The sequence below is a fragment of the Telopea speciosissima genome, chromosome 3 (genome assembly GCF_018873765.1).
Source record: "Telopea speciosissima isolate NSW1024214 ecotype Mountain lineage chromosome 3, Tspe_v1, whole genome shotgun sequence".
In the NCBI taxonomy this organism is placed as follows: Eukaryota; Viridiplantae; Streptophyta; class Magnoliopsida; order Proteales; family Proteaceae; genus Telopea; species Telopea speciosissima.
The window spans coordinates 50653692-50664068 of record NC_057918.1 but is presented as its reverse complement, the minus strand read 5'-3'; the positions used below and the strand labels follow the sequence as shown (position 1 = coordinate 50664068).

At 42.1% G+C, this 10377-nt stretch overlaps 1 pseudogene; it reads right to left on the bottom strand.

The window, feature by feature from the left end:
* Positions 1–7973: 7973 nt before the first annotated feature.
* LOC122655256 lies at positions 7974–8604 on the bottom strand (annotated as a pseudogene).
* Between the last annotated feature and the right edge of the window lie 1773 nt (positions 8605–10377).

The window sequence follows — 10377 nt, the reverse complement described above, 5'->3', positions numbered from 1 at the left end:
GCTAGAGGGGCTGAAATGATTCTAGTCAACCATGAAGACATTAGTGAAAGATCTCTGCAAAAGCACACATCTTGCTTGCAACTTCTTTGGGAGCTGCAGTAAGAAAAGCTATCAAAAACAATATCAGCTTTGTAAAGAAGCCCACGGCTCGATTGCCTTCCATGGGACTGTTTATGCCTCCCCTACATCGGTCAAGGCTGGGTTATCCTTAAAAGGATCCAACACAGTAAGATCGGATGTGATCAAGCCAGACGTCACTGTGCCCAGGTGTGCATATATTGGTTACATGGCCTCCAACGGTGGGCCCGAGCGGACTCCAGAGTGACACGAGAAGGGTGGATTTTAACATACATTCCAACATGTCCATGTCTTGGCCTCAAGTTAGTGGCTTAGCTGCGCTCCTCAAGTTCATACACAAAGATTGGCCATCGACAATGATTAAGTCGGCCATAATGACAATAACCTATATTGTCAACAATAAAGGGGCTTCGACTGCCGATGCTAGTTCCAACACATTTGAATCAGCAAACCCATTTTCATTCTGTTTTGGCCATATAGACCCGGAAAAAGCATCTGATCTGTGGCTAGTTTACAATATTTCCACCGACAACTACCTCGAAAGTCTAATGTATACACCTTCTCAAATGAATGTGTTCTCTTTGGGTAGTTATACCCATCTTAATAATATAGTCACCCAACTAGGTGAGTTAAATTACCCTTTTTTTGCTCTCTACTCTTCGATGGTAGTGTTGGTGCCTAGAACAATTCAGTTACGTACAAGAGAACAGTGACTAACTTTGAGTTCCCAAGTGCCAGATATGTAGTGGAAGTGACTGAACCAGATGGAGTCTCAGTAAATGTCAAGCCCAAGGTCTTAAGCTTAAAAAATTATGAGGAAAAGTTTTGTTATCTAGTGACTTCTGTTCCTATGGGACGAAAGACTACTTCCACCACCTATTCATTTGGATCGTTAATTTAAGTTTCGGGGAAATATGCAGTCAGAAGTTGTATTGCGGTAATCTGACAGTGATAATAGTAGTAAACTTAAATCTGTGAAACAGATAATGTAAAACCTACCACGAGTAGTGTATGAGAAGGTTATCATAAACAAATTTTGTATAAAGAAGTAAGGTCTTCTTTGTTTCCATGTAAAGAACAAAACCTGGTCCATTGCAATATTCTTCGATGACTTGCAGGGTGTCGGCCTTTAGTTTTTCCAACAATGGACACCGACATACAGATCGCCGACAAAATCTTCTCCCTTCATTGGGAATTTTGAGGCCGGCTATTGCAAAAGTCGATCTCGAACTAGGGAAGAATCAGTGAGAGATCGATTGCCGCCATGATCAACACAATAAAGAAGAACAAACTGAATAAGTGAAACTTTTATTGCTTTTTTTTTTCTATTACATATAAATGAAGAAACATAAAAAGGATAAGAACAAGAAGAAGGGGATATAGAAGGGGGGATAGGATCAGCTCTCTCAGAGCATCATCCTCTCACCCAAGGCCTCTAATCTAAGGTCTCTCATAGTTGTCGCGTCTCACAGCTTCAACCATAACTCTTTTCTCTTCAATATTTGTCCTTCTCTGCTCAACCTCATAGTCTTATTTATAATAACCTAATTACAAAGTAACCCAGTTCCAATCTATAAAAGTTATTGTTCACATGGTACTGTTCCCAAAACATTGCTTTATTCTTCGATAACTTACAACGTGTCGACCTTTAGTTTTTTTTTGACAATGGACATCGACATATTGATCGCAGACAAAATCTTCTCCCTTCGCTTGGAATTCTGAGGTACGAACTCTAAGGCAAAAGTCGATCTCGAACCAGGAAAGAACCAATCAGAGATCGATTGCGGCTAGGATTCCCAGTGAAGGGAGAAGATTTTGTCGGTGATCAGTATGTCGATGTGCACTGTTAAAAAAACTAAAGGCTAACACCCTGCAAGTCATCCAAGAATATAGCAATGGTTCGGGTTTTTTCTTTACATGGAAACAAAGAACACCTTACTTATTTACACAAAACTTGTTTATGATAACCTTCCCATACACTACTCGTGGTAGGTTTTACATTATCTGTTTTACTAATTTAAATGTCCACTACTACTACTACTACCAGGTTACCGCAATATGGCTTCTGATTGCATATTTCACATAAACCCAAATTAGTGATACAAATGAAAGGTGGTGGAAGCAGTCTTTCGTCCCATAGGAGTAAAAGTCACCATACAACTAAGCTTCTCCCCATAATTTTTATGGGCTGGACAATCATTGAGACTCCATCCAGTTTAGTAACTTCCACTACATATCTAGCCCGTGAGAACCCAACGTTAGTCACTGTTTTCTTGTACGTAACTGAACTGTTCTAGGGCACCAACACCACCATCGAAGAGCAGAAAGAAAAAGAAGGGTAATTCAACTCACCTAGTTGGGTGACTACACTATTAAGATGAATAAAACAACCCAAAGAGAACACATTCATCTGAGAATGTGTATACTTTAGATTTTCGAGGCAATTGAGGTAGTCGTGGGTGGAAATATCGTAAAATAGCCCCGGATCAGATGCTCTTTCCGGGTCTATATGGCCGCACCCATATGCAAATGGGTTTGCTGATTCAAATGTATTGAAACTGGCATCGTTAATCGAAGCCCCTTTATTGTTGACAGTATAGGTTATCGTCATTATGGCCGACTTGATCGCTGTTGGTAACCAATCTCCATGCATGGACTTGAGGAGCGCGGCTAAGCCACTAACTTGAGGCTAGGACATGTCCAAATCCACCCCTCTATTGTTATTCTTGAGTCCGCTCGGCCTCACACATGGACATGCCGGAGAGTATGTTAATATCCACACCTGGCGTAGTGGCGTCTGGCTTGATCACATCCAGTCCAACCGTGTTGGGCCCTCTTGAGGATAACCCAGCCATGACCGGTGCAGGGGAGCCATAAACAATTCTATGGAAGGCAATCCAAGCCGTGGGCTTCTTTACACAGGTGATATAGTTCTTAATAGCTTTTCCTGTTGCAGCTCCCAAAGAAGTTGCAGGCAAGATGTGTGCTTTTGCAGAGAGCTCTTAGCTTATGTCTTCATGGTTGACCAGAATCATTCCAGCCCCTCCAGCCATCTTCACTTGCTCTCCATATTCTACACCCTCTTTCATCACTTGCTCGCAAATGACAATTTTACCTTTGACAAGCTTAGGGGAGAGTGAGCCATTAATATAGTACTTGGCCCCTCGGCCACCCGCAGTATCCCAATAATTAAGCGGTAATTGTTTAGTTGGTTTACCTAAATAAAGTGAAGCACCTTTGAAAACTTGTCCATCTCCAAGCTTTAATGTGGTGGGAAATTTTCTATCAAGGTAACGCACAACCACCGTCATGATCCATGAAGCAGTGTTGAAGACTGTACATTTGAGAGGACATGAATTTCCAACCGCACATGAGACGACACCCTTCTTAACCGTAAAGAATGAGGCAATTGCAATTTCGTCGTCATAGTAAGGAACATGGTAATACACATCAAAGCCCATGGGAAAGAAATCACGTCTACACCATCATCAACAATCATGTATATGGCAAATGCAACATCAAGGACAAAACCACCTTTACCACAAAACACCTTATAAACTGCAATTTGTGCAGTGTGTCCCATTCCACCTGTTGTACCTTTGGTCATGCCCAATATGCTCGCCCTGGCAACCACATTACCACCTGCGATTGAGGCATCGTGTGTCCCGTGCCCATTTGAATCTCGAGAGGATCGACACTCCTATACCTCGTCGATTCTGCTACAGAATATTTCGTAATTATCGAAGATTGCCCGTGCACCTATAAGCTTTTTATTGCAGTTTTCTTGTGAGAATTTTATGCCCTTCTCACAAATGCCTTTCCAACGAGAGGGCATGATAGACATGCCAGCATCATTGAAGTTGATGTGTTTAGGCCAGATTCTAGAATCCATAATCCTAATTATCACGTCTGAGGCCAAATTGAAAGGGTTCCAAAGTCCTTCGCCATTTTTTAGGCCAAAGAACTGAGATGAGTGTGTGGTGTGAAGACTAAAAATAACACTCGGATTAGCTGCGAGAAAGCCATCATTGAACTCTCAGCTTAAGAAGACGAGGATAAAGACACAACTAGACCTGACCTTCTTTAAGTTTACAAAACTGCCATCTTTGGTTTCGCGGCAAAGCTGTCCATCAAACAACTCCAATCCCTAGAGAATGTTGATGGCTTTCTCGTAGCTAATCCAAGTATCATTATTAGTCTCCAGGCCACACACTCACCTCCGTTCCTAGACCTAATAATGGGGAAAGACTTTGGAACCCTTCCAATTTGGCCTCAGACGTGATAATATGGATTATCGATTTTGCAATCTGGCCCGAACACATCAGCTTCGATGATGCTGGCATGTCTCTCGTGCCCTCTCATTGGAAAGGCATTTGTGAGTCTGTGACAATGGTACAAAATTCTCACCATAAAACTGCAATAAGAAGCATGTAGGTGCAAGGACATTCTTCGATAATTACGAAAAATTCTATTGCAGAATCGACGAGGCACAGGAGTATCTATCCGCTCAGGATTCAAATGGGAACGGGACACACGTTCCCCCAATCGCAAGTAGTAATGTCATTACAGGGCGAGCATATTGGGCATGCCCATAGGTACGATAGGTGGAATGAGACACACTGCATGAATTGTAGTTTACAAGGTGTTTTGGGCTAAAGGTGGTTTAGCCCTTGATGTTGCATCTGCCATATACATGGTTGTTGATGATGGTGTAGACGTGATTTCTTTGTCCAAGTGCTTTGATGAGGATTACCCTATTCCTTACTACGACGATGAAATTGCAATTGCCTTATTCTATGCCGTCAAGAAGGGCGTCTTTGTTTCATCTGCGGCTAGGAATTCAGGCCCTCTCGAATGTACAGTCTCCAACACTACACCATGGATCATGAAGGTGGTTGTGAGTAACCTTGATAAAAACTTTCCCACCACAGTAAAGCTTGGAGATGCACAAGTTTTCAAAGATGCTTCACTTTATCTAGGCAAACCAACTAAACAATTATCGCTTATTTATTGGGATAATGTGGGTAGCCGAGGGGCCAAGTACTGTATTACTGGCTCGCTCTCGCCTAAGCTTCTTAAAGGCAAAATCGCCATTTGCAAGCGAGGGATGAAAGAGGGTGTAGAATGTGGAGAGCAAGTGAAGATGGTTGGAGGGGCTAGAATGATTCTGGTTAACCACGTAGACATTGGCGAAGAGCTCTCTGCAAAAGTACATCTTACCTGCAACTTCTTTGGGAGTTGCAGCATGAAAAGCTATTAAGAACTATAACACCTTTGTAAAGAAGCCCACGACTTCGATTACCTTCCATGGGACTGTTTATGGCTCCCTTGCACCGATCAAAGCTGGGTTATCCTCAAGAGGGCCCAATACGGTTAGACTGGATGTGATCAAGCCATATGTCATTGCACTAGGTGTGGATATATTGGCTGCATGGCCTCCAATTGTGAGCCCGAGTAGATTTAAAAGTGACAAGAGAATTTGGATTTTAACATACATTTCAGAATGTCCATGTCTACGCCTCAAGTTAGTGGCTTAGCCGTGCTCCTCAAGTCCATCAACGAAGATTGGTCACCGATAGCGATAAGTCGAACATAATGACAACAACCTTTATTGTGAACAATAAAGGGGCTTCGATTGCCGATGCCAATTCTGACACATTTGAATCAACAAACCCATTTCATATGGGTTTGTCCATATAGACCCGAAAAGAACTTCTGATCTGGGGCTAATTTATGATATTTCCACCGAGGACTACCTCACCTACCTCGAAAGTCTAAAGTATACACCTTCTCGGATGAATGTGTTCTCTTTGGGCAGACCCATCTTAATAATATAGTCACCCAACTAGGTGAGTTAAATTACCCTTCTTTTGCTCTCTGCTCTTCGATGGTGGTGTTCGTGCCCAGAACAGTTTAGTTACGTATAAGAGAATAGTGACTAACTTTGAGTTTCCATGTGCTAGATATGTAGTGGAAGTGACTGAACCAAATGAAGTCTTAGTGATTGTCAATCCTAAGGTCTTAAGCTTCAAAAATTATGGGGAAAAGTTTAGTTATATGGTGACCTTTGTTCCTATGGGACGAAATACTACTTCCACCACCTATTCATTTGGATCGCTAATTTGGGTTTCAGGGAAATATGCAGTCAAAAGCTCTTTTGCGGCAATTTGGCAGTAATAGTAGGAGTAAACAATTAAATCTGTGAAATAGATAATGTAAAACCAACCACGAGTAGTGTATGAGAAGGTTATCATAAATAAGTTTTGTGTAAAGAAGTAAGGTCTTCTTTATTTCCATGTAAAGAACAAAACCCGGACCATTGCTATATTCTTCGATGACTTGCGGGGTGTCGGCATTCGGTTTTTTTGGCAATGAATACCGGCATACTGATCACCGATAAAATCTTCTTCCATCATTGGAAATTTTAAGGCCGGCTATTGCAAAAGTTGTCCTCAAACCAAGGATGAATCAGTGAGAGATCGATTGTGGCCATGATCAACACAATAAACAAGAACAAACTGGATAACTGAAACTTTTAATGTTTTTTTTCCTGTTACATATGAAGGAAGAAACACAAAAAGGATAAGAAGAAGAAGAAGAAGGTGACATAGACGGGGGGTTAGGATCAGCTCTTTCAGGCACGCTCTCTCAGGCCATAGTCCTCTCACCCTACGCCTCTCACCGACGGTCTCTCACCGTTGTCGCGTCTCACAACTTCAAACATAACTCTTTTCTCTTCAATTTTTGTCCTTCTCTACTCAACCTCATAGTCTTATTTATTATAACCCAATTACAAAGCAACCCAGTTCCAATCTGTAAATGTTACTGTTGAGATGGTACTGTTCCTGAACCATTGGTATATTTTTCGATGACTTGTAGGGTGTTGGCCTTTAGTTTTTTTGACAATGGACATCGGCATATTGATCGCCGACAAAATCTTCTCCCTTCGATTGGAATTCTGCGGTACAACCTCTAAGGCAAAAGTCAATCTCGAACCAAGGAAGAACTAGTGGTAGATCGATTGCGGCTAAGATTCCCAACGAAGGGAGAAGATTTTATCGACGATTAGTATGTCGATGTCCATTATTGAAAAAACTAATGGCCGAACCCTGTAAGTAATCAAAGAATATAGCAATGGTTCGAGTTTTTTTTCTTTACATGGAAACAAAAAAGACCTTACTTCTTTACACAAAACTTGTTTATGATAACCTTCTCATACACTACTCGTAGTAGGTCTTACATTATCTGTTTTATAGAATTAATTGTCCACTAATACTAACACTACTAGGTTACCATAATAGGGCTTATGACTGCATATTTCCCACAAACCTAAATTAGCGATCCAAATGAATAGGTGGTGGAAGTACTCTTTCATCCCATAGGAGCAAAAGTCACCATAAAACTAAGCTTCTCCCCATAATTTTTAAGCTTAAGACCTTAGGCTGGACAATCACTGAGACTCCATCTAGTTCAGTCACTTCCACTACATATCTAGTCCATGGGAAACCAACGTTTGTTACTGTTCTCTTGTATGTAACTGAATTGTTCTGGGTACCAATACCACCATCGAAGAGTAGAGAGTAAAGGAAGTGTAATTCAACTCACCTGGTTAGGTGACTATACTATTGAGATGGGTAGTTTAGACTTTCGAGGTAGTTGAGGTAGTTGTCAGTGGAAATATCGTAAACTAGCCACAGATCAAATGCTTTTTCTGGGTCTATATGGCCAAACCTGTATGAAAATGGGTTTGCTGATTCAAATGTGTTGGAACTGCCATCGGCAATCGAAGCCCATTTATTGTTGATAGTATAGGTTGTCGTCATTATGGCCGACTTGATCGCTGTTGGAGACCAATCTTCATGCATGGACTTGAGGAGCGCGGCTAAGTCACTAACTTAAGGCCAGGATAGGGACATGCCAGAGAGTATGTTAAAATCCACTCTTCTATTGTCATTCTTGAGTCCGCTCGGCCTCACACTTGGATTGTTGGAGGCCATGCAGCCAATATATCCATACCTGGCGCAGTGACGTCAGGCTTGATCACATCCGATCTAACCATGTTGGGCCCTCTTGAGGATAACCCAGCCATGACCGGTGCAGGGGAGCCATAAACAGTTCTATGGAAGGCAATCCAAGCCGTGGGCTTCTTTACAAAGGTGATATAGTTCTTGATAGCTTTTCCTGCTGCAGCTCCCAAAGAAGTTGCAAGCAAGATGTGTGCTTTTGCAGAGAGTTGTTCGCTTATGAGCCCCTCCAACCATCTTCACTTGCTCTCCATATTCTACACCTTCTTTCATGCCTTGCACGCAAATAACAATTTTGCCTTTGACAAGCTTAGGCGAGAGTGAGTCATTAATACAGTACTAGGCCCCTCAGCCACCCGCAGTATCCCAATAATTATGCAGTAATTGTTTAGTTGGTTTACCTGAATAAAGTGAAGCACCTTAGAAAACTTGTCCATCTCCAAGCTTTACTGTGGTGGGAAAGTTTCTATCAAAGTTACTCACAACCATCGTTATGATCCATGGTGCAATGTTGAAGACTGTACATTCAAGGGGCAATTCTCAGCCGCACATGAGACGACGACACCCTTCTTGACCGCAAAGAAAGAGGCATGGGTAAGAAATAACATCTACACCATCATCAACAATCGTGTACATGCCAGATGCAACATCAAGGACTAAACCACCTTTACCTCAAAACACCTTATAATCTGCAATTTGTGTAGTGCGTCTCATTCCACCTGTCGCAACTTTGGTCTTGCCCAACATGCTTGCCCCTGCAACCATATTACCACCTGCGATTGAGGCATCGTGTGTCCCATGCCCAATTGAATCCCGAGCGGATCGATACTCCTGTACCTCGTCGATTCTGCTATAGAATATTTCGTAATTATCAAAGAATGCCCTTGCACCTATAAGCTTCTTATTGTAGTTTCTGGTGAGAATTTTATGCCCTTCTCACAAATGCCTTTCCAACGAGAGGACACGATAGACATGCTAGCATCATCGAAGTTGATGTGTTTAGGCTAGATTCCAGAATCCATAATCCATATTATCACATTTGAGGCCAAATTGAAAAGGTTCCAAAGTCCTTCCCAATTTTTCAGGCTAAAGAACTGAGGTGAGTGTGTGGTGTGAAGACTGGAAATAACACTCGGATTAGTTGCGAGAAAGCCATCATTGAACTCTAAGCTCAAGAAGACGAGGATAAAGACACTGCTAGACCTGAGCTCCTTTACGTTTACAAAACTGCCATCTTTGGTTTCGTGGCAAAGCTATCCATCAAACAACTCCAATCCCTAGAGAATGCTGATGGGTTTCTCACAACTAATCTGAGTATCATTATTAGTCTCTAGACCACACACTCACCTCAGTTCCTTGGCCTAAAAAGGGGAAAGACTTTGGAACCCTTCCAATTTGGCCTCAGATGTGATAATGGGGATTATCGATTCTGCAATCTGGCCGAACACATCAGCTTCGACGATGCTGGCATGTCTCTAGTGCCATCTCATTGGAGAGGCATTTGTGACAATGGTACAAAATTCTGACTAGAAAACTGCAATAAGAAGCTTATTGGTGCAAAGGCATTCTACGATAATTACGAAAAATTCTAATGCAGAATCGACGAGGCATAGGAGTATCGATCCGCTCGGGATTCAAATGGTAACGGGACACATGTTGCCTCCATCGTAAGTAGTAATGTGGTTACAGAGGCAAGCATGTTGGGCATGGCCAATGGTATGATAGGTGGAATGGGTCACACTACACGAATTATAGTTTACAAGATGTTTTGGGCTAAAGGTGGCTTAGTCCTTGATGTTGCATCTACCATAGACACGGTTGTTGATGATGGTGTAGACATGATGTCTTTGTCCATGAGCTTAGATGGGGATTACCCTGTTCCTTACTACGACGATGAAATTGCAATTCCCTCATTCTATGCCATCAAGAAGGGCGTCTTTGTCTCATGTGAGACTAGGAATTCAAGCCCTCTCGAATGTACAATCTCCAACACTACACCATGGATTATGACGGGGGTTGCGATTAACCTTGACAGAAACTTTCCCACCACAGTAAAGCTTGGAGATGGACAAGTTTTCAAAGGTGCTTCACTTTATTCAGGAAACCAACTAAACAATTACCGCTTATTTAATGGCATACATACTGCGGGTGGCCGAGCGGCCAACTACTGTATTAATGGCTCGCTCTCACCTAAGCTTGTCAAAGGCAAAATCGCCATTTGCAAGCAAAGGATGAAAGAGGTGTAGAATATGGAGATCAAGTAAAGATGGCTAGA